The 25,893-nt window shown below is 42.4% G+C and overlaps 1 protein-coding gene across 6 annotated transcripts in view; it reads right to left on the bottom strand.

Moving 5' to 3' along the window:
• The window catches only part of RASGEF1B (RasGEF domain family member 1B), a 699,288-nt gene that overhangs the window by 643,299 nt on the left and 30,096 nt on the right, over positions 1-25,893 (bottom strand). For 3 of the 6 annotated variants that reach the window (XM_084970673.1, XM_084970680.1, XM_084970675.1), the window contains exon 2: positions 23,060-23,333. The exons of 2 other annotated variants lie outside the window; for them this stretch is intronic. The gene's annotated coding sequence lies outside the window, so the exon portion shown is untranslated. Of the gene's footprint in view, positions 1-7,166; positions 7,448-23,059; positions 23,334-25,893 lie in introns of those variants that run through there. One more of the 6 variants, XM_084970677.1, reaches the window with a different exon arrangement.

Raw genomic sequence — 25,893 nt, 5'->3', positions numbered from 1 at the left:
AAGAGAGAGAGAAGGAAAGGAAGGAAAGAGGAAAGGAAGGAAGAAAAGAAAAAACAGCCAGATGACAACAGAGAAGAAAAAAAGTGGGTCTGTCCGCCTGGGCAGAACAGAAACATAATGATAATCCATCAAGAAGCTTTTCAGGGACCACTAATGTCAACAGACCGTCAAGTCTGAACTAATGGAGCAGCAAATATAATTACTGTAGCAGCAAAATTCCAGTTTAAAACACAGATTAATCTCAAAAGTACAGAGGTCCTTGTTATTATTCTTATTTGAGAAGGGAAATTAACTTATAAAGACTTTTGTAAGAAATAAAAATATGCATACTATCTTCCCACACTTTTTCTTGTCTTGTTTACCAGAATGCTTATATTCCCAGCTCACGCTCTTTTACATGCAAAATCTCTCAAAATTTTAGGAACAGAGAATGTTATGCTAAATAAATGAACCCAGCTCCAGAACATAAAGAAGAAATGCAAAACAACCTAATTAATTCTAGAAAAGCAAATATAGCCCTAATACCAAAACCTCACAAAAATAGTGTAGAAATATTTTTTAAGGAAGAGGAGGGAACAAAGGGAAGAAGAGAGGAGACTTCAGAAATTTTTCACTAAGAATATGAGTGAAATTATAAATAAAATATTAGCAGATATAATTCAACATATCATCTAAGGTAACCAAAAAGAATTAAACAGGGGAAATAAGAATCGCCCAGTAGTGAGAAATTCATTAATAAAATATGCTATAATATAAAGCCAAACAAGAAAATCCATAAGATAATTCTTCATTCAATCTTTTGCCCCAACTTGTCATTTATTTTTCTATCCTGATATCTAACTACCTGGAAGTTACTGAAATCCTGTTTTTGCGTAAGGAAGGATATCAATTTAAACAAAGGATAAAACATGCACTCATAGTATCGTTACATCAGTAAATAAAACTCCCTGGATACCAAAAAGGTATTTGTGGAAATTAATCTCATTCCCTGATTTTGTTAATAGCTTCAAAATAGGAAAAAGAAAAGGAAAAACATTGAAATTAAACAAACCCAGGGACAAATAATACCATTAACCTCATGCTCACGTAACACAGTGCCTGGCATATGACACGCACCCAATAAACTGAAGCTATTTTTTTCACCAAAGCAACAACCAGCCTCATACTTAATAAGGAAATTCTATAGGCATAAAATTAAGCACAAAACAATGACACTTTCTATAACCTGTAGTTCACACTATTTATATGAAAAAAATAAAAGTTATGGATGCTACAAGGGAATAAAATTATCATTATTTGATATCCAAATAAGGAAACCTAAAAACTAATAGAACTAAGAACTAAGAAAAATGACCATATATAACATAAATATTTCTTTAAATCAACGGTATTTCCATATAGTAGTCTAGTTAGATAATATAAAATATAATTTCAAAATACATTTTATTTACTCTAGAAAAATGTAAAAGGGAATTTTCCATGAGAAATATGTAAATCATGAAAAAAGGAAAATATGTATTTACAAAATAATATTTAACTAATGAGAATGGTAAAATTATAAAAATATCAAAACTTCTGAAATCCATACTTGTGTTTAAAATTCCAACAGGATTGTGAAGGAGACTTTATTCTATTTTTTTTTTTTTTTGTCTTTTTGCTATTTCTTGGGCCGCTCCCGTGGCATATGGAGGTTCCCAGGCTAGGGGTCCAATCGGAGCTGTAGCCACCAGCCTACACCAGAGCCACAGCAAAGTGGGATCCGAGCCGAGTCTGCAACCTGCACCACAGCTCATGGCAACACCAGATCGTCAACCCACTGAGCAAGGGCAGGGACCAAACCCGCAACCTCATGGTTCCTAGTCGGATTCGTTAACTGCTGCGCCACGACGGGAACTCTGGAGACTTTATTCTAAAATTCATGTGAAAGAGTAAACAGGTAAGACTATCAAAGAAAAATGCATAAAAGAGGATGGAACCAGAGACTCTCATACTAGGTGGAGTCAGGGAAAGAAAGACAAATACTATATGATACCACTTAAATCTGGAATCTAATATATGGCAAAAATGAACCTATGTACAGAAAAGAAACAAACTCGTGGACTTGGAGAACAGACTTGTGGTTGCCACGGGGGGGAGGAGGGAGTGGGATGAACTAGGAGTCTGGAGTTAATGGATGCAAACAAACTACTGCATTTGCAGTGGGTAAGCAATGAGATCCTGCTGTACAGCACAGGGAACTCTATCCAGTCACTTATGATGGAGCATGACGGAGGATAATGTGAGAAAAAGAGTGTGTGTGTGTGTGTGTGTGTGTGAGAGAGAGAGAGAGAGAGAGAGAGAGAGAGAGACTGGGTCACTTGGCCGTATAGAAATTGACAGAACATTACAAATCAACTATAAAAAAAAATAAAAATCTTTAAAAAAATTTTTTAAATGTGGAGTTCCCGTTGTGGCACAGCAGAAACAACTCTGACTAGGAACCATGACGTTGCAGGTTTGATCCCTGGTCTCGCTCAGTGGGTTAAGGATCTGGCGTTGCCGTGAGCTTGTGGTGTAGGTCGCAGATGTGGCTCGGATCTGGCATTGCTGTGGCTGTGGTGTAGGCCGGCAGCTACAGTTCCGATTAGATCCCTAGCCTGGGATCCTCCATGTGTCACAGGTGCAGCCCTAAAAAGACAAAAAGACAAAAAAAAAAAAAAAATGTATAAAAGAGATGTTATTTAGTAAGGTACTGAGCTTGACATATGTGAGCTCTCAATAGATACGTCCTGAATCAACTATAAAACTAAGGTAGTTAAAATCGTATAATACATAAGTAAATAAATAAAAGGCATACATACCTAGATTCAAATAAATAACACAGAATTAGACCCTGTCTAATTTTGGTACCAATTACTGGTACTTAATAATTGAAAGTATGATACTGGAGTCATCATAAATCAGCAGAGAAGGGAAGAATTATTTAATAAATGATGTTAAGAAAATGAGATCGAAATTTGAAAAACAAACCAATAGAGAACTGCCTTCCTTGCCATAACTAAAATAAACTCCAGACAGATCAAAACGCTAAGAAGTTAAACTCACAGCATACAGAAACTATAAAACCTCTAGAGGGCAAGGAATTCCTAAGCTCAAAAGCAACAGGAGAAACAAAAAGCAGCAGCCTTACTACCTAGAACTTGGAAATGTCTTCAAGTAAAAAAAAAAAAAAAAATCAAAATTAAAAGGCATAAACTGAACACATTTAACTCACGCAGTAGACAAATTATTGTTTCTGTGACCACTGGTACGGTCCATGTATACAAGGGGCACTTGCAACCCTGACAACTTAATAATATAAAGAGACAACCTACAAAGAAAACACAGCTAAAAAACAAATACGGAGAAATGTTCCAATAGAAATTAAAGAAATACAAAATAAAACAACAGGAAAATGCTGTTTTTCTCATGAAATAAGCTGGTATTTTGTTGAAGAATATTCTATATGCACATCGCATTGTGAACCTGGTAATTTTATGCCAGGTTTCAACTTTTTGACATCACTGAAAATGCAAATTGGGAAAGTTCCCGTCATGGTGCAGAGGAAACGAATCCGACTAGGAACCATTAGGTTTTGGGTTTGATTCCTACCCTTGCTCAGTGGGTTAAGGATCCAGCGTTGCCGTGAGCTGTGCTGTAGGTCGAAGGTGTGGCTTGGATCTGGCGTTGCTGTGGCTGTGGTGTAGGCCGGCAGCTGTGACTCCGATTAGATCCCTAGCCTGGAAACCTCCATATGCCGTGGGTGCAGCCCTACAAGGCAAAAATAAAATAAAATAAAATTTAAAAGAAAGAAAAAGAAAAAGAAGAAAATGTAAATTGGCACAACCGTTTTGAAAGTAATTTGGAAATATTTTACAAAGGCCTTAAGTTCATTTATAGCTTCTGACTCAATAATTCCATTTCTTAAATTTATCTTAAAGAAATAAATACAGGAAAAACTTTATGTGTAAAGATATTCATTAAGGTATTATTTATAATAGCAAAAATTGGAAGAAAAATCCTAAATATCCAATAATAATGAAAAACCTAAGTAAACTACTTAGGTAAGTAAACCCATTGAATGGAATAATAAGTAGGTATTTCAAATGACATAAAACTGTTAAACATGTTATCTCTAGAAGTGAAGTTATAAAGAATTTTCATTTTGCACTTAATGCATTTCTAACAGTTTGAATTTGTTACTTCTTTCCTGTTATAATGAGAAAAAGACAGGGAGTTATTTCCATGCTGGAAAAAAAGTTGAAATGATAGTTACAAAGATTATAATAATAACCTGGAAACATTTTCATTATCCTTGGGGAAAAAACATTCAGAATAAAATATCCATAAATGCTAACAGTGGATGTGTTTATTGATGAGAATATGGATGAGTTTTTGCCCGCGTTCCAAGTTACTGAATTCAATAATCATTTGTTAAAGGCCCTGAACTTGGACGAGGATGTTTGAGGCACCGCCATGTTGTTTATTAATGCACAGGAGTTATTTTTATAATATTCAAGACAGTCATTTTCTCCCTGCAAAAGAGTTCTCAGGGAAAATAGACCGATCCATCACAAAACAATTCACTCAGAGTTTACTATTACACAAGTTTTTATCACCTAAAACTACACGATCCCATTTCAAACATGTGTAGGAAAACAGTAACCAAGTTAATAATTTGGGTTTCCAATAACAACTTCCAAATTTCCAAACATCCAACCACTTTATCAAACACGAAAAAAGAGATACGGACATTTGTTTTCTGATTCTTCAGGTCCCTGAGATTATTTAAACACTTACGTCTTTTTTTTTTTTTTTTTTTAGGACTGCACCCGTGGCATATGGAAGTTCCCAGGCTAAGGGTCAAATCAGAGCTGCATCTGCAACCCACACCACAGCTCATGACAACGCTGGTTCTTTAACCCACTGCGAGGCCAGGGATCGAACCCAAGTCCTCATGGATACTAGTCAGATTCATTACCACTGAGCCACAATGGGAACACTTGAACACCTAGTTCAAACACAGAAATTGAGAGTGAACATTTTATAATGCTAAGCAGATGAATTTAGTCAATATTTCACTTCAAAAGTGAGTTTGAACATGTCCAGAGATTTCAATAGAATATGGACTAGATTAATGTTTATCCAACTCAGAGGCATTTACTTCTGTCACCTTTCATAATATTCATTTATTTATTAAGTTAAATGAGTGAGGAGTTCCCTGGTGGCCTAGTGGTTAAAGATTTGGCATTGTCACTACTGTGGCTCAGGTTCAGTCTCTGGCCTGGGAACTTCCACATGCCATAGGCATGGCCGAAAAAAGAAAAATTCAAAGAGTGAATGCATATAAACCACTTAAAATAGTGCTCAACATGCATTCCACTAAATTTAAATATCATTTTTAATAATTTAACAAATATTTTTGAGCAACCACTATGTGCCTGGCCTGATACTACGCATAATTAAATAGAGCACATATACATCACTGAAGAACAGCTCTGAAGTAAGGCAATGCTTTTCCCATCAGCATCTTTCTTGGCTCACATCACACCTCTCTGATAAGAACAAAATGAGGAGAGAATGTCCAGCATAGGGGCAGAATGAGAACCAACCAGCCAACCTGTTTTAAGCTACTGTGCATTTAGAGGTGTTTTGGAGTTGCTTGTTTCACAGCAAAAACTAACTGGTGCCAGACCAAGTCTATTTACAAATACACACGTAAAAATTAAGCAAAATATCAAATCACACGCAACTTAAAAAATGCATTATAGAAAATGAATCTTATGATGATGTTATTTTTACCTAAATGTCACCATCTTTTAAGTTACATTCTGAAACCTGATATTTTCACTCAAGAAAAACTGTAGGTGACTGTGGTTGTACACACAGATTTACTCCATTCTTTCTGGAAGATCTCACACATAGTATTTCCAGGTGTGAATAAATTGGTTTATTTAATTGTTCCCCAACAGATGTATTGTTATAAATAATTGACATTATTTATAATTCTGTGCTCTGACAAATAATTACCCTTATCTCCTTGAGGAAAAAAATAGGGGAAGAACATCTTTGCTTTTTATCTCCTGGAAAGAACAGATTCTTGGAAGGGTCCACAATTGCCGCAAAAAATAGTAACACGGTAACAAACATATAAGAGCCAAGGTGGTAACAGAGCAGGATGGTGAAATCTCTGGAAATAACACGAGGCGTTGCTTTGAAGAACATACGAGACGATGATGACAGCGTCTGCATGGACCCTCCCCTGTTTAAATCCCCTGTTGACCTCTCCTCCAGGACTGTCCCCTCTGTGACACATGCTCATGGCTGAGTGACATCTCACAGTAAGACGTGGCATTCTCCCAGACTCACAGAAGAAAGGGAGTGTGAAGAAATCACTCATGGAAGTTCCCGTGTGGCGCCCTGGGCTCAGGACCTGGCACTGCTGCAGCTGCGGCACAGAGAGGTCTGCTCCCTCGCCAGGGAGCTCCCCCATGCTGCAGATGCAGCCCCCAAATAAACAGATAAATCTCTTCAAAACAGCTACTGGGGAGTTCCCGTCGTGGCGCAGTGGTTAACGAATCCGACTGGGAACCATGAGGTTGCGGGTTCAGTCCCTGCCCTTGCTCAGTGGGTTAAGGATCCGGCGTTGCTGTGAGCTGTGGTGTAGGTCACAGACGCGGCTCGGATCCCGAGTTGCTGTGGCTCTGGCGTAGGCTGGTGGCTACAGCTCCGATTAGACCCCTAGCCTGGGAACCTCCCATATGCCGCGAGAGCGGCCCAAGAAATAGTAAAAAAAAAGATACACCAAAAAAAAAAAAAAAAACCCAGCTACTGGGACCAAACAAAGGGCAGCTTGGCTAATGAAAACTACATCAAATATCACAGAAGAATAAACACAAATCCTAGTTAGGATCTATTTTCCGGGAGGAAGCAGATCTAGAGTCAAGCTCACCATCTTCGCCGCCAGGAAATAAACAGCTACCACCCGTCTTCAGAAAAAAATCTAACAAGGTAAATAAAAAAGTGCTTAAATACGTGATCAATAAGAAAAGCAAACAGTATGCTAAGCACTGCAGGAGGTAGATTTGTGTTTTGACAGACGATGGGAACAGAATCCAAAACTCTAATTAGGATTTTACTAGAAATACCTGAACACTGTGTGTCACTTTCCTGACTCCCCTGCTTCCGTCCCACACTGCAAGGCGACGGAGGCCGCTCGTCTGCTTTCGACAGCAACCTTCCAGCTTTTCCACCGCACTTGCATATGAACATCTCCAGTGGGAATCGAGGCGGGCAGGAAAGCGGCCCCCAAGGGTGTCCTCAGCCTCCTCGGGCTCCGACCATGAAGCGTGTCCATCCCAGAAAAGCGACGGATCCTCTCTGATTCTTCGGAAATCTCTGCACTTTCTCTAGCTAATATCGTAAATACAACATTAATCATGATTAACCCCGCCTGAAAAAAAGAAGGTTCTGCTAGAGACCAATCCACATTTTTCTGGGCCAAATTCAGAAGTGTTTACTCTTGAGAAAAATGGTTTGTTCTTTTTACTGAGATTTTTCCAACTCGGGTAAACCCCCAAAGGACCTTCAAGGTCGGGAAATACTTTGAATCTCATGACCCTCACAGTCGGAGACGTGAGCAAAATAAACCTTGTCTTCAGCTGCCAACCGGAATAGCTTCTGGGGTTACTTGACTTGCGTGTGTGCCTGAGCTTCCTTCTGAGGAATAAAAAGATGCAAATGTTTGACAATTTCTCCAGCTGAAGATTGCTTCAACTCACAAGTCACAACGTTCTAGCAATTCCTATCCAAACCCAGGCATTCGCTACCAAGCAAAGGACACCCCTTAGGAGGCCTTCATAAATGACCGACTCAGCTTTCATTCATCCAGTGAGTGCCACTACACTCAGATAATCATGGCAAAACACCAGGGACCACTAGGGACTTGGGCCCCATTTACCCCACAGTTTGGACCTTGGAACTGACGAACTCTATCTATTATTGATAAAGAAACGGCTCGTTATTACAGCCCCTCCAGGTAACATTATTCTTTGCACAGGGAAAATCGTTAGGCAGGGTCAGAAAGGGCTGACACGTCTGAAGTTACACCGTCTATCTGCCCACTAATCACAGGGAGAGCCACACGGTTCTTATCAGAAATGTAAAATGCTGAGCACGCATAAAGAAGTTACATATGGTGAACTCATTCGTGAATCAGATTCACCAACCCTCCAAAGAGATAAGATGACTTAAACTCACAAAACACCCTACCTGAGTTTTCCTTAGGGCGGCAACATTCAAATCCCGTGTCCTGGAGCAGGAAAAGTTTCCCTACCTCAGTTGTTATTTTAACCTCTTCTGAATAAATGACTCAGGAAAGACAAAGACTAAAATGATAGATTAGGCAGAAAAATATAACCACAACCAAAAGTTTTCAGCCTTCTAGTTCAGCAAATAAGAATAATTGTCATAATTTAGAATACTGGTTTACAGTTTCCCAGGAGCTTTTAAATATATTATTCTATATGTGATTCTCACAATGGCCTGTTTAAAATAATATTAATGCATACTACAACAGCAATGGACTATTATGCAGCAAGGCAAAAGAACAATGTTGTAGAACCAATAAGATGAAAATATTGAGTACAAAATGCTGGCTGCACAGACTCACAGACAAAGAGAACAGAATTGTGGTTGCCAAGGGGGAGAGGCTGGGGGGGATGGAAGTATTGGGAGTTTGGGATTCGCAGGTGCAAACGAGTGGATTTCAGATGGAGAAACAATAAGGTCCTACTGTAGAACACAAAGCACTATATTCAATATCCTGTGATAAACCATACGGGAAAAGAACATGGAAAATGTACACATATGTAGAAGGCAGTCACTTTGCTGTGCAGCAGAAATAACAGCACTGTAAATAAACTATACTTCAAAAAATTTTTACTGCTGGTTTCAAAACAGAATGGATTGTTTGGTCCTGTTTTTGTAAAAAAAAAAAAAAAGCTCCACTATCTCCTTCCGTACATACACATACATGGAAAGGAGGCTGGAAAGACATGGACCAGCTGCGGTCTCCGCGCCGTGATGAGGATCTTTTCTCACGTTTACTTTACTTGCTAACATCCTGCGATGAATATGCATTACGTGTATGATCAGGGAAAGATAATCACATGTGACGAAAGGAAGGTGACCTGTGTTTTAAATAAGAAGTTGTTAGTAAATTAAAAAAAAAAAAATCACTGCTTGGTACCAAGGAGAAATGGGGACCTTAGCTTGAACTGCTTTTAGAAAAGGTATTTTTAGAAATAAAATAATTCACTAAGTCTTATTATCTATGGTTAGAAGTTCTGCTAGTTCAGAATAATTCAGTACAAAATACACATTGAGTGAGGTCTTAACTCAAACCCTCTAGGAAGCAGAACTTTTAGTAAGAGTTAAAGAGCTGATATTTTACATGGAAACTGCAAGCCACCTCCCACCTCACTGCAACCCGCAGAGACACAGTGGGTCCCTCAGTCAGGCGTTCACTGAGCACACAGGTCTTCTCCGTGACTGAATCCAAGAAGGAACCACCCTGGAGCAGTTCGGGGCAGGGGGAAGGAGGAGAACTTGCTTGCCCAGTTCCTTACTCTGTGAAGTCCCCGTTGATCAGAGCACCTCCGAGCCCACATCCAGGCCCTCAGTGCGGCTCAGCAGGCGGCACCCCACGCCTGGAATGCCCAAAGGGCAAAAACAGAGGACCAATTTCATACAGGTGGGGCTCAGCATTTGGGTTGTGAATACCAGACAGATCCAGGGTCTCAACTCAGACCCCAGAAAGCAAAGGAACCAGCCAAGAGGGCAGCATCAGAAAGAAGGTGGCTCCTTCAGAAGAAGGAGGTGATTCAAGGACTCTGAGAAGGGATATAAAGACTCATGTCCAACACACGTCTTGTGATATCTTAGAAATAATTATCTGCTTTATTACACCACATCCCACTAACAGCATTGGTAACAAAAAAACCCTCCCCATATCTATAAATATACAATAGACTACAAGGGACCGCGTGTTATTCCTCCACCGCTCACACGTCTGGCCAGTCACAGGTACGTTGATGCGACGTGCTCAGATCTCTGAGTGTGTGGGTTATGTACTTAATTCCTGGCACTCAAACTATACTTCCACCCTTTACTTTTCCACTCAGGAAAGCATACTAAAATGCAAATAGACGAAGCTGCTGCTATCATAGAAACTATGTTAAGTCCACTCTAGTTTTTTTAAGTAAACCATTTGCAAACTTTAGTACCTCTGAGTTTACCTATACTTGTAATTTATTTCAGAACTGATCACTACAGCTTATATGTAGAAACGCTGATCAAGATACTACGAAATTCTACTTCGCACTCATTAGGATGGCTATTATTTTAGAAAATAATAACAACATGTGTTGGTGAAGATGCTGGAGAGAGGAGGACTCTTGTGCATTGCTGGTAGGAATGCAACATGGGGCAGCTCTTGTGGAAGACAGTAGGGCACTTCCTCGAAACACTGTACGATCCAGCAGTTCCACCTCTAGGTACATACCCAAAAGAACTGGGGGCAGGGACTCAAAACAGATATTTGTACACCTATGTTCATAGCAGCATTATTCCCAGGAGCCAAAAGGCAGAAGCAACCCAACTGCCCATCAATAGATGAATGGATAAACAAAATATGGTATATACAAACAATGGAATATTTTTATACATGTATCTTTAATCAGTTTTTTCTTTTTTCTGGGTTATTGAGGTATTACTGACAAATAAATTGCAGACAGTAAAAGTGGACAGTGTGATGGTTTGATATAGGTATACACATTGGGAAATGACTACCACAATTAAGCTAATTAACACATCCATCGCCTCACATAGTTACGTTCTGGTCTTTGTGGTGAAACCATAGCATAGTATTCGGCCTTGGAAGGAAGTGCTGACACATGACACAGCACCAATGAACCTTAAAGACACAACGCTAAGTAAAATGAGCCAGGTTCAATCCCTAGCCCAGGAACTCCCACATGCTGCAGGCACGGCCAAAAAGAAAGAAAGAAAGTTCACTGCAGTATTGTTCACAGTCAGAGGAACATGAGAGTAATCTAAATGTCCACCAAGATAAACATGATTGAACAAATTTTGGGTAAAGTCATTCAATGAAATATTAAGCATTTGTTAAAAAGAACTACGTAGATCTATATGTGCTAAAATGGAAAGATATTCAGAATGTGTTATTAAGACGCATAAACTATGTAAAGTACAATGGCATTTAGTAAAAACTACCTATGTGTACATATGCATGGGTGTACTTCATAAATACCCTGGAAAACACATATACCAACCGGGGGCATCTCTGTAGAATGAAGGCATGTATACCGAGTGCAGGAGAATGAGGCACTCAGAGATCCAATTAGTCAGAAGTCTGCTGACTGCAAGTGAGAGAAAGAGAACTAAAAACCGCACAGGGCAAGAACCATGGTATCATGTATCTGGAGCTCCTGGCTTTAGACAAGACTGCGTCAGACCTGCCCTACACTCCTAGGCTTATCCTGCCTTTGTTTTGTTCGCCAGGCAAACCCTTTCCCCAGCGTAACTGAAGCAGCCCCTGGAAGCCCAGACTACCCTGCAGCCAACAGAATGACGCCAGAGAAAGAAGCCGTCTTCCTCTTCGACTCCCACAAAAAAGTCCAAGGGGGAACTGACCGCTCCCGCCCAGGACGCACGTTGAATTCGTCAGGTTTGCATTTCAAGGCAAAGTGACAGAAAACCCAATTAACATTAGTTTCAACATGTAAGACTTTGGGCGTTTTCCCTGATGCCACAGTAAGTGTCCAGGGGAGGCGGCTTTTCACAAACGCTTCGGTGACCCTTTGCTCACAGCCTTGCAGGTCTCTCCGTCTTCCTGCTGGTCCCAAGCTCCAGCCAACACATCTCTGGGGACAGGCTGAGAAGCAGCAGCATCTGCCTCAGCAAAGCAAAGCCTTCCCCCAAACCCTCTGCAGACTTCTTGCTTACTTCCGACTGCCCGAATGACGTCACGTGCCCACACCCACTGCAAAGGACCTTGGGAAAGTCTGGGTTAGGAATACTCAACAGCAGGGGAGAGCGACAGAAGCAAGCGTTCAAAGACTGGCGAGTGAACCAACCTAGATTAATCTCCTGACTACTCCATCTCCACCGCCAGCCAGCCAGCCTCAGGTCTCAGTTTTCGTCCCTGCGTCAAGGGGGAGCAGTGCCCCGGGAACCCACCCCAAGGACTACATGGAATAGATGAGCTGCTTCCTTTAAAACATGGATCTTGCCAAAGAAAGGGTATGAAAGAGCATCCCAGAGAGAAAGCAGTAGCGACCACAGTTACGGCAACAGTTATAATGATCAATAAAATGCACACACATACATATATACAAACACAAATGCATATACAAGCACACACATCGGCACACATACACAAAAGCACAAGTACACGCGCGCGCACACACACACACACAGATACCTGAAAAAAGTTTAAACCCACACTATTAACTGTGTTTATCCCATGGAGCAGGGATGCAGAGAACAGGAGGACTTTCACTGCTTAATTTATGGAGCTCTCCAAAACAGCTGAGGAATTAAAGGTGATTTTTCCCCTTTTTTGGCTTTTGGCGGTGGTGCGTTTGGGGGTGGGTTTGTTTTGTTTTGTTTTTTCCTGGTATCTTTCAGCCAACAAAGACATTTTTTAATTATCAATAGTAATATGATAAGGAACCTCATTGTGCTGAGAGAGGAAATGGGGCTGAGCCAGTTTGTTGTCAGTGTGATCCTGAAAGTAATCATCATGAAGCAAAATATTTATCAGGAAGGGCAGCAGAGAAGAAAACTGGGTGACGACAGAACCATGAATAATGAAAACGAATCTCTCCCATTTAATTTTCCCTACATCTGTCTAGATGAAATTACACCTCCTAAATATTGACTTTGCTTCCAAGGACCTGAAGGGAATGTGACATATTGTATTTGACAGGGATCACTACGTGTAACCTTGGGGTAAAGATGGAGCCAGCACATCTCGTTCGGTGACACAGAGGAAGGTGACGCATAAAGGGATGCAGTGATGCATCTGGGCTCCACTGTCACAGAGTAATTGCTTTATGGATCCCTCGGCCACCTGAGGAGGCCCAGGTGACAGGATTTTTAGAGGCTGCTTTGCAGTCAGTTTGTCCTTCCACCCAAAGGGAAGGGGTTCTTCACCAGAAGGGGTTCCAACTTGGGTTGGAAACAATTACCTTTCCCCCCACACACCTCTATGTGGGTTTCCTCCCATTAAAGAGCACAAACCACAGCAACATTAGCGACACCAGGACATCTGTCACCACCAGAGTCCCAGGCATTTTCCCATCACATCACATCGTTGCTGACTTGCTGCCGCGTCATTTATGCCCACCGCTTCTTCAAAAGTACAGCGGCACAGACCCACCACAGCGCATTAAGTGGATTTCAATAATAATTGTTACATACATATGTGATCCGATATATTCATTTTACGCAGGCAGAAACACTCTTCTGACAGCCAAAGGCATCCACGGTACCAAACAAAACAAGGCACAACAAAACCACACGCACAGAACCGATTAAGAACCGCGGTAAAGGGGCAAACGCAGGCACCGCCCAACACTGTCCGAAAACCTTCCCAGCATAAGAAAAAGCATCCTGTCCCATTGCTTGGGGTACGTGTTTGCCTCGTGTTACAGTGTAACTACAGGACAAATCAAGCCTCAAATCCCCACGCGGTGCTCTTCTCCTCCCAGAGGCCTCTCAAGAGAACCCCCACTGTCAGCGCCACGGCGGAGCATCACACTCTGCCGGGGTCACTCACACGAGAGGCAACTGCCATCTCCCCAACGTAGTCACACACACTGCAGCAGGACCACCGCTCCCAGTCGACATTCCAAAACGCAATCAATGAAACAAGAAGCCACGCAAAAGGTTAAAACCTATCAATGTTTCCTCTTCAACTGTCGAAACACTCTCGAGCTAAGGAGAAAATTATGAATATTTCTTCCACTGCATCAATTAGCTGTCACTTTTGGTGTTTTCCGATGGGTGTTGAAGCCAAACAGAACTGGTTTTGAGTCCCAGCTCTTTAACCATCGACCGTGAGTGACCGCTGGCTAATCCCCTACCTGAACCTTGGATTTCTGACCAGAACGACCCTCAAAAGGCTGCTCATTCATTCATTCATTCAATCAATCAATCATTCATGTATTCATTAATCAACAAATGCACTTTGAGCATGTGCTAAGAGCTATCTCTACCATGGTTCTGAACAGGTAATGCAGAAATGGAAGGAACCTGGGGAGACCCAATATCTCAAAATAAAAATCCATAAATGGTTCAGACATAGTGGGCTCATCTTCTCATGTCTTAGAACTCAGAATCAGACAGACAGAGTCTCCCAGCAGCACAGGCCAGGTAAGAAGGAAGGAGATGTGCCTCAGAACCAGGTTAGGACCGTTGTCTGAAGCAGACCCAGTCAGCAAAGGAACATGGGGCCAGGCACGATGGGAAGACAATCAGTGGCTAAAACAAAGGTCATTCAAGAGAAGATGACATGAGGCTACTCAGCACATGGCTGGAGAACAGAAGCTGTAAGTCCAGAGTCAAGAAAGATTCCAAAATGACATGAAAACATTTGTCCAGGGGAAAGCAGAGCTTACGTTACCTATCCTGGCAGCAGATGTAGGGCTGCCTTTGGGGAGAAGGCTTGGCAAGAACAAGTTAACAGGTAAGAGATCTCTTTTCAAGTTGGTTGGTCTTCATTTTCAAAGGAGGACATAGATTTAATTTACAAAAATATGCTTTACTTTGTCATAGGGAAACACCTTCAAATGATATGTCCCTATATTACAAAAGGAGTGGAAAAGCACAGAAATGACCATATTGACATAAGGCTCATACCATCTCTCCAAAAATAAGTATATCCAAAGGCCCTCCTGTCTTCGACTTACTCTGAATTAGAAAAGTGAACTAGCCTAGCCTTTGATTAACTATCCCACGTCACTGATATCATAACTTAAATCTAAGTGTCACCTGGCCACCTCTGCGGCTGGTTCAGTCTCTCCTTTACAATGAGTCTGCCACTAAGGAAGTGCTCCAATTTTACTGGTGTCAAAAGACTCCTTCAAAGCGCTTTAAGATAAAAATACTCTGTAAGTTTTGAAAGCAAAAATTCCCATAGGCGGGGTTCCCGTTGCAGCTCAGCAGGTTAAGAACCTAACACAGTGTCCATGAGGAAGGGGGTTCCATTCCTAGCCCGGTCAGTGGGTTAAGGATCCAGCATTGCCACAAGCTATGGTGTAGGTCACAGACGTGGCTCAGATCTTGTGTTTCTGTGGCTGTGGCACAGGCAATTCGACCCCTAGCCTGAGAACATCTATATCCGGAGGAAAGAAGAAGAGGAAGAGAAAGAAGGAGAATGAGAAGAAGTGGGGGGGAGAAGGAGGAAGAGGAGGAGGACGACGAGGAGGAAGAGAAGAAAGAGGGGGAAGAGAGGAGGAGGAGGAGGAAAGGTCCTGAAGGCTTTATAACATCTCCCCTTCCTTGTTGGGACAACTGTACTAGAAGTCACTGAAGGAGCTAGGAGGGTCCCCTCTGGGACCGCAGGAGTCTTCATTTCACTATCACACCTGAGAGTCCATGGCAATGAGTCTTATGTTCCTTTAAAAGGACATTTCACCTTAAGTTCAGGGAAATAAAAACTAGTCCCCAGAACTTACTCCTTCTAACAGCAAGTTTGGGTTGCAGGTCAAAAGCATAAGTCTAAATTCTGAATATCCATCAACAGAGGAATGAATAAAGAAGATGTGGCACATATACACAATGGAATATTACACAGCCACTAAAAAGAATGAAATAATGCCATTTGCAACAACATGGATGGACCTAGAAATTACCATAAGTTAGACAGAGAAAGACAAATATCATATATCACTTTTATGAGGAATCTAATAAAAAATGATACAAGGAGTTCCCGTCGTGGCACAGTGGTTAACGAATCCGATTAGGAACCATGAGGTTGCGGGTTTGGTCCCTGCCCTTGCTCAGTGGGTTAACGATCCGGCGTTGCCATGAGCTGTGGTATAGGTTGCAGACGCGGCTCGCGGCTCGGATCCAGCGTTGCTGTGGCTCTGGTGTAGGCCGGTGGCTACAGCTCCGATTCAACCCCTAGCCTGGGAACCTCCATATGCCGCGGGAGCGGCCCAAGAAATAGCAACAACAACAACAACAGCAGCAAAAAGACAAAAAAGACAAAAGACAAAAAAAAAAAAAAAAAAAAAAGATACAAAAGAACTTACTTATAAAACAAACAAACTCACAGATTTCAAAAGCAAGTTTCTGGTCACCAAAGGTGAAATAGTTGGGGGAAGGGAGGAATTGGGAGGGTGGCAGTAACATACACACACTATTAAATAAAACAGATGATTAACAATAACCTACTGTATAACAAGTAAAATCTACTCCATAGTTTATAACAACCTATGCGGGGAAAAAAGAATGGATATATTTATATATATGATTCACTTTGCTGTACACCTGAAACTAATACAACATTGTAAATCAACTATACCCCAACAAAATTGTTTTAAAAATAAGATTAAAAAGGAAGTTCCCTTTGTGGCTCAGTGGTAACTAAGTGGTAATTCATGAGGATGCGGGTTCAGTCCCTGGCCTCGCTCAGTGGGTTAAGGATCCGGCATTGCCATGAGCTGCATATGACAGAGATATGGGTCAGATCCGGTGTTGCTGTAGCTGTGGCGAAGTCTGGCAGCTACAGCTCCAATTTGACCCCTAGCCTGGGAACCTCCACATGCCACAGTGTGCCCCTAAAGACAAAAAATAAAAATAAGATAAAAAAATAAATTCAAGGGTTCCACATAAAAATTTCTACCTGTTCTTTGAAAAATGAAAATCTCTCCAATGGCAAATGATTGATTAGCAGCTGACTGGCCAATCAGTATCTGCACTTGGAATTAGCAAACAATAAAATGACGACAGAGTTACCTTCCAATTTTTGATACACCATCAAAGATATTAGAGGATCATATTTGTTACAGGTGAATTGTGTCCCCCCAGAGGTATGATGATGCCCCAGCCCCCAGGACCTCTGAATATAGCCTTATTTGGAAACAGAGTCTTTACAGATATAATCGAATTAAGCTGAGGTCATTAGGTGGGTCCTAAAGCAGTATGTATGACTGGTGTCCTCATAAAAGGAAAAGGCCAGATGAAGACAGAGACACACAGGGGACACCATGTGACGACAGACAGTAAGGGCTAGAACTGCAGACCAGGACACCAAGGATTCCTGGCAAACCCCCAGAAGCTAGGAAGAGGCAAGAAAGGATTCCCACACTGACGTCACAGGGAGCACGACCCTGCCGACAGCTTGATCTCAGACTTCCAGCCTCCAGAACAGTGAGACAACACATTGCTGCTATTCTAAGCCACCAGTTTGTGGTATTTTGCTATGGGAGCCCTTGGAAACTAATACAATGTCTCTGCTTCTTATGGCTAATTTTCACATCAGTGTGAGATTCTTGGCAGACTTTTCCTTGAAAGTACCTTGTTCATTCAACTAGTGTAAACTGAATGACAAAGAACCAGCTCCAGGAGTTCCCTGGTGGCCCCGAAGGTTGAGAATCCAGCATTGTCACTGCTGTGGCTCTGGTTACTGCTGTGATGTGGGTTTCTCTCTGGCCTGGGACCACGGATGGGGTGGGGGGACAACCTAGCTCCATACCACGCAGGCAAAAAGGGGTTTCGAACTTCAACATGTGTAACAAAAGGTCCCACTTGCTAGGGCTGCCAGATAAAATGCAGGGAGCTTCATTAAATCTGAATTTCAGATAAACAATGAATAACTTTTTAGTTAAGTATGTCCTATGCATTTTAGTGAAGCAGGTCCTATGCATATAATTTTACTGTAAAATTATTCATGTTCACCTGAAATTCACATTTAAGTGAGTGTCCTATATCTGTATTTGTTAAATCTGGCAGCCTTACAGATTAGTTAACATTCCACATCACAGACTCAAGGCGTGCTTCTGGAATATTCCATCATTTGTTCTTTGTTTCTCCTCTTTGAGCCAATGAGACAAACTAGCATACACTGCATACTACATAGCCTGTTCTTCCTCTTCGGTTTCAAGCAGCTCCCGTCTCATTTGTAGACACTGTTAGCAATTATGGATGGCTGACGATTCTCCAGTGAGTTTGCTTTGGGTAAGCACCATGACATCCATACAGCTTTTATAAAACACCCCACAATCAATAAAAAGAAATTAGAACCATCAATTCTACATGTAAAGATGTAATCAGCTTGCAGGGGCATTATCAATTCTTTATTTCAATGGTGTGGCCAACATAAGGAGACAGAAAAGAACATAAAAGGCAATGTTTTTTCTTGCTTTTCACCCACACTAAATTAATTATTTTTTATAAAAATGTAATATATCCCTTTATGGATAATGCTGTTATTAGAAGACTTTGTAATCTGCTACTTCAATCTTATTTCTTATTCTCCCTGGACCTCTGCTTCTTCATCTGTAAAATTAAGGCAGTAGAATACACAGTTCCGGAGACTTTGTCAGGATTCTGGAGCTAGCCGCAGGCCTAATCAGCCTTTCTGTCTACTCCCTTTTGCCTGCCCTCCCCCTCCTGCCCCCCACCCACCCCAACCCCACCGCTGTGGCCCATCCCCCATTGATGGCCCCGCCTCCCATCAAAATTCCTCTTCCCTTGGGTTGGGGAAGGCCTTCCCATGCATAACAGAAACCGCAAAAGAAACAGTTATTAAATTTGACTGAATACATCAAAAGACGCTGTGAACAAAAAAGGCAAATGACAAAGACTGGAAAAGATAGTTGCATCGTGCAATGTAGAAAATTTTCAACATGCCAAGCAAAATGTGGGCAAAGAACCTAACAGGCAGTTTACACACTTATACGCTCACACCTGCCATAGGTACATGTGTCTGTCTACATACACATATGTATGCACACATGGAGATAATAAACATATGAAAGTACATGCATCCGCTGGTAATTAAAGAATTATGATTGAAAGAAAGCACCATTTTGCCTACCAAGTTGTCAAAATCCTTTAAAGAAAACAGTCCGATATTAGAAAAGTGGAAAAGTGCACTCTCATACTCCACTGGCAACCGCATGTGGTGATACAATCATTTTAGAACTCAATTTAGTAATTCATGTCAAAAGCCTTAAAATACGCCAATGTTCTGAAACAGCAATTTCACTTCTGGGGACTGTTCTTAAAAATTTACCTTGAGATTTCATTCACTGTATTATTAATGACAGCAGTAATTTGGAAACAACCTAAATTTAGGTTTAAGTCAATAAATTAGGATACATCCATATGGTACTCCATAGTTATTTAAAAGCAGGGAGCAGGGAGGGAGGGACAAATTCGGGGTACAGGATTAACAGAGGCAAACTACTACACATAAAATAAATAAGCAACAGGGACCCACTGTGTAGCAACAAGGAACTATATTCAATATCCTGCAATATTCTATAGTGAAACATAACCTGAAAAAAAAATAACTGAATCACTTCGCTGTACACCTGAAACCAACACAATCCTGTAAATCAACCATCTTTTAATTTTAAAAATAAGTAAAACAAAAGTACATTCACTTAACAACATGAAATACGTTCATAATATATTTAAACTATTTTAAAACAACTTACCAACAGTATGATCCCACTGTTTTCAAAGAAAATATGAAACATATATGTAACCCTAGGTGAAAGACTAGAAGAATATACAAAAATTAATAATAAACATTAATTGTCATTATTTCTAGGAAGAGGGATTAAGAGATTTTTTTCTCCCCCCTACTTTCAAAGTTTTCTACAATGATTATGTATTACTTTTCATGTTAAAGAAAAAAAAAAAGTATTTTATATTTTAGTTCATCTATCTTGTCTTAAAACCTGCCGTGTGTATGGCTGCCATAGGTTAATATAATAAACCAGACCTACTAATTTGCCAGTTTGTGAAAGAATGCTTTAACCTTGCGAACTAGTTGAGAACACTTGATTGCAAGAAGCAGAAATGCCAGAGTGGACTAGATCGAGCCGAAAGAAGAATTAGAAAAAGTAAGGTCACATAAGAATCTAGCAGATCCTGTAACAAACAATGTGGCTAGAGTCACAGGGAATGACAGTTCCCAAAAGAAAGAAGTCCAGAAAAGAGAAGGCTTGCCAGGAAAAAATTACTGTACCTCCACCTCACAGGAAAAGCACCGATGCCTTTAGCAGGTCAGTGACTGATGGCTCTGGGGAACCTGCAGTTTCTCTAGATGGGGTTCCCTGACGGGCCTCAGGTGGAAAGCTGTATGCAGGGGCTGTTGGGGAGTGTCCTTGGGAGACACTTCACCTTCGAGGAGGTGAAGAAGGCAGGACTAGGCAGAGGGGGGCGGCTCTGGAGCTGGGAAGGCCCTTCAGAGTTGCCCTCGGTTGAGGCAAGAGGGTAGGCTTCTGCACGCCTGCCGTGACCAAGAGGAGGCACACCCTGGGATGCCAGGCAGATCTCTGCAGCAGAGACTCATTCACAGTGATGGACAGAGCTGTGAGCCTTTGGCAGCCCAGTGTGCCAGCCCTGGAGAGGGGACCAGGCTGGGCAGCCCAGTACATCAGCGTCACAGAGCAGAGCCAAGCTCGCCTCCTTTCCAAAAGCAGAGTAATCGTAAAGTTTTAATATTTCAAAAATAAACATATCGTGAGCCAGAAAAAGGAAATCTAGTGACAAGCCAGGGCTGAAGACACAGACCTACTGGGCTCAGGGATCAGAAACAGGCAATGCTGGCCACACACGGGGCTACGGAGGACAAGGTCTGGAATGCAGGAGAGGGTCGCTCCTAGTGCTGCCCTGTCCGATGATAAAAATCAATAGATGACTTAGCTCAGGTCAGCCGAAGCCCACCCTCAACAAGAGAGGACGTTTGGGTCGCCCCCTCCCCAAGGTAAAAAAATCACAGCCGCTGAGGTGCCAGCTGAGAGCAAAGAAAACTCGGAATGGACAGTGGAAAAAAAGAAGTAGTCTATAAACACCAATTTGAATCTTGTACTCAGGCACATAAATAAGGATTGCAGTAGCTACACATACATTTTTTCCTTACTTTTTTTCTTTTTCACTATGCCCAAGGCACATGGAAGTTCCCAGGCCAGGAATCAAACCTGCACCACAGCAGCAACCCGAGCCTCAGCAGTGATGACACCAGGTCCTTAACCTGCTGAGCCATCAGGGAACTCCTCCCCTTACTTTTTTATCTATACCTTTTTCCATCCACCTTTTCCTTATTTTATAAGGTATGTTGGATTAATGAACTTCATCATGTAGTTTTCAGTTGCAGGATATCAAGTTGGGAACCTGACTAAATTTAAAGAGGTTTGGACATCACTCAGAACCAAAGATGAAAGTGTGTCCTGACCAAGGATTAGGATTAATACAGTTCTGTAAGCTTGATCCAATAAGGCAGGACAGGGGTGGGGGAGACAACATCCCACAGAGGCAGGTGCATGGACTGAAAGGATGCTAGGTCTCCCTTTCCCGGGCAGAGTGTGTTTCCACTGGACTGAGAGACAGCTGTGTCACCTTGGCAGGAGTATGTTACCGCTGCAGTTTGAAAATTTAAATATGGGTAGAAGTGTATAAATGAAAGCTAGCCATATAACCTTCCATTAAACAGATAAACTACAATTTACTGTACCATTCCCCCACCTTTTGAGTTGGAATTTAACTTGTTGTCAAATACGTAGTGATAACACTTTTCCATGTTTTATCATTTTTTCACAGTCACAGAATCGGGATCTAAGGACTTGTGTCTGATCTTTATTGTCAAATACGTAGTGATAACACTTTTCCATGTTTTATCATTTTTTCACAGTCACAGAATCGGGATCTAAGGACTTGTGTCTGATCTTTTCAGCTCTGACAGCTCTGTGGGAGCGCTCCCCTCTCTTTCTGGCAGAGTGGCCCCCTTCGTGCCTCAGTCTTTCTGTCTGGTCATGGATTCTCTGACCCTCCAGACTAAAATCTTCACACTCAGTAGAGGGGAGAGAGAAGGACGGAGCTCCTTCCCAGGTAGGGTGGGGGGTGTTTATCTTATTTATTCATTCAACAAACTTTTAAAGGAAACTGCTGAATATGGTGCCCTAACAGTGTTTCTTTGACCGCAAGATAAAACTTTAGTGCTTTTCTAGAAAATACAAAGGATTTCACAACACACCTTTTGCATGTTAACATCAGTCCTCGTCCTGTCTTACTCTACTACTATTTTTTTTTTTTGCGCTTCATCATTTTTTACCTAGAGCAAATTTCTTTTCTTTTTTTTTTTTTCTTTTTTAGTGCATATGAAAGTTACCAGGCTAGAGGTCGAATCTGCAGCTGCCAGCCTACACCACAGCCACAGCAATGCCAGATCCGAGCCACATCTGCAACCTACACCACAGCTCACAGCAACACCGGATCCTTAACCCACTGAGCAAGGCCAGGGATCGAACCCACATCCCCATGGATACTAGTTGGATTCTTAATCCACAGAGCCACAACAGGAACTCCTGAGCATACTGTATAGTATGTAAATTCTTCCTGGGACAAAGAAGGAAAAAGTGAATTATGAACATAGCTATACAGGAGTTCCCGTGGTGGCTCAGCAGTAAGAAACCCTACTAGCATCCATGAGGATGCAGGTTTGATCCCTGGCCTCCCTCAGTGGGTTAAGTATCGAGTATTGCCGTGAGTTGTGGTGTAGGTCCAAGACACGGCTCAGCAGCTGAAGCTCCAATTTGACCCCGCCTAGCCTGGGAACCTCCATATGCCGTGGGTGCGGCCCTAAAAAAGACAACAACAACAACAAAGAGTGTATCTGTATACATATGAGTGCAGTCAACCGAATCCCCACCTTAGAGTGTTTTAAACAATCAAGGCATACACACAATCCTCTCAAGTAGTAGGTCTGAGGACATACCGTCCAAGACTTGGTGCAGCAGTTCAGCGACGGCCCCCGGGGCCCAGGCTCTTTCCATCCGTTTGCTCTGATATTCTCAACACCTTGGATTTTCGTCCTCTGGTTGGTGGTCTCCTGGTATTAAGTTGACTACAACAAGCCCAAATGTCACGTCCTGGCACCGCAGCGCAGAACATGGGAGAGGAAGCGATGTCTCCTCATCCAAGCCTCTCTGACTGCACCCCAGCAGGCTTCTCCCTCACTGACCGGAACTGGGTCGTGCTCGTACCATTACCTGAAAATACATTAAGAAAACGAGAACCTGGCGCTGTTAGCGTCATCCAAGAGAGGTGGGCCTTTCTAGAAGGGACGAGGTAGTAGAAAACAGGTACTGTGCAGCCATCGAGCGACGGCTGTAGACACAGGACACAGGGCTGGAGCTGGCGGTGAGGAGGGGTGGATACATGGTCACGCACCTGCACAAAGATAAGGCCTGTTTTTTCAACTTTGAGCCCCAATTTTTGCCCTCAAGCTCTCTCTCTCCATATCACAACACACAGCTCACGACACTCCCACACACTGACCCCCTGGCGCTGCTCAGTCCCCTCTCTCTCACACACAAGAGGCCTCCAACAAGCCTCCTGCACCACATCTCCTAGTAAGTTCATTTCAACATTGTCAGTGATGCAGTGGTTGCCATTAGCCAGACATACTGACAACACCTGCTCTCCAGGGGATGCACTCTTCTGCTCAGGAACCACCAAACCTGCCGGGAAAGCTAAGGCGTCACTGTGAGTAAGTGACGACTCGTGATTCGGGAATTTAGGGGAAAACACTCCGAGAACTTTATATTCAGACAGAATTATAAAATACCTACTTATTAATACATAACACTCCACCATCTACTAAGCACTCTCATACTCATTATCTTCTTAACCCTCACTGTGAGCCCGTAAGGTTAATACCATTACAAGCGTTTTACAGACGAAGACACAACTGCTCGTTAGAGTTAAGGAGTCTTTGGGAGTTCCCGTGGTGGCAAAGTGGAAACGAATCCGACTAGGAACCATGAGGTTGTGGGTTGGGGCCTCGCTCAGTGGTTTAGGGATCTGGCGTTGCTGTGGCTGTGATGTAGGCCAGCAGCTGCTCCAATTCGACCCCTAGCCTGGGAACCTCCATACGCTGCAGGTATGGCCCTAAAAAGAAAAAAAAAAAAAAAATTAAGTGATCTCCTGGCCAGTCACAGACACTAAGTGACAGACCAGGACTTGAACTCACGTACCGAGTGATACCAATTACTTTTAAGTACTACCCAAGTAGGAAAGAATCCAGTGATTTCTCACGTTTGACTATACAACTATACAAGCGTTATGAGACTATAGGCACGCCACTTAAACTGTCGTCCTTAGCATCTCCCTCTATAAAGTTAGGGCCTTGAATAGATTATAGGCCCCACACCAGTGCAGCAACCAGAAAAGATGGTCTAGCAAACCTCTGAGCCGGATTGGGGGTATCTGAATAATTACCACTGCCCCAAGCCCTTATCCCCAACACGGTGTTACGGCTTCACACATTTATTTAGGAAACACTTACGAAGCAACTGTCACGGGCCAGAAATGTTCAAGCAAAAGGATAAAGCAACACAGAGTTCTTCCCTAGTGCACCTGGATTTTCACTGTCAATAACATCATACCCCTGCCCAGACTACCAGAATCGTATGGGCTGCACAGCACAGGGAACCATACTCAGTATCCTGAGATAAGCCATCCTGGAAAAGAATATGAAAAAGCACATACACGTGGATAACTGAATCACTCTGCTGTACAGCCAAAATTCACACATTACAATCAACTACACTTCAGCAAACTTTCTTTAAAAATTAAAAATTAAATTTTACTGGGAATCTGGAGTTAACAGATGCAAACTACTGCCTCTGCAGTGGATAAGCAATGAGGTCCTGCTGTATAGCACTGGGAACTCTATCTAGTCACTTGCAACAGAGCGTGATGGAGGGTAATGTGAGAAAAAGAACGCACACATGTATGTGTGACTGGGTCACGCTGCTGTACAGTAGAAAACTGACAGAACGCTCTAAACCAACTATAACGGAAAAAACAAAAATCATTGAACTTTTTTTAAAAAAAATAAAATTTTATGGAAAGATTACAAGTGGTCAAGTGGTTCTGAAAGACTGTGATCTACGACTTCAGACATGAGAAATCAAGTTAAGAGAGTGATTATGAGAAAAAAGGGCCTCTAGAGAGAGAATTGATCAGTGAAAAGACCAAAGCCGAGCCGGACATAACCGTTCAGTCTTCCCATTAACACGTCCTCAGACTACACGCAGCACTTAGGTGGGGTCCAGACAGAACCAGCACTTCCAAAGACCCACACGTGGCCCCGACACGCCAGCCACATCTCCCCAGGGGCCCCCTGCGCCTTGCTCATGAGATTTCTCCCAGAGCTTGACCGTCAGACCGCAGTTAGCGTTACGGGGCCCCCCGGACCCTGGCTATGGCCCTCCCCTGCGCCTTTGAAACCCCGATTTCCTGGTGGTAAAGATGGGTGGTGACGGAGGTTTACCACTCCGAGGGTCACTGTGAAGATTAATGACTTACGTTGCGCAAAGTGCTTTTAAACCCCCAGATGAGAAGGGATCATCCCGCCGGCTGCTGCCTGATGAGCATGTGCCGGCTTTAAATTGGTTACTGCCACCATATTTCAAGACCCCCCCGCAAAAAAGGCCCAGATGAAAGACAATGCCCAGGAGCCCACTGATGGCTTTTAGACTGCACGTCCCCAGAGGCTGAGGAGCTGACAGAGATGGAACATCCCATTCGGCACCCCCTCTACGG

This window comes from Sus scrofa, chromosome 8 (genome assembly GCF_054392235.1).
Source record: "Sus scrofa isolate SSC_HxYL_T2T_F1_AM1 chromosome 8, Sscrofa_HxYL_maternal_Yorkshire_Landrace_v2.0, whole genome shotgun sequence".
Classification (NCBI taxonomy): Eukaryota; Metazoa; Chordata; class Mammalia; order Artiodactyla; family Suidae; genus Sus; species Sus scrofa.
This window is presented reverse-complemented; position numbering and strand designations above follow the sequence as displayed.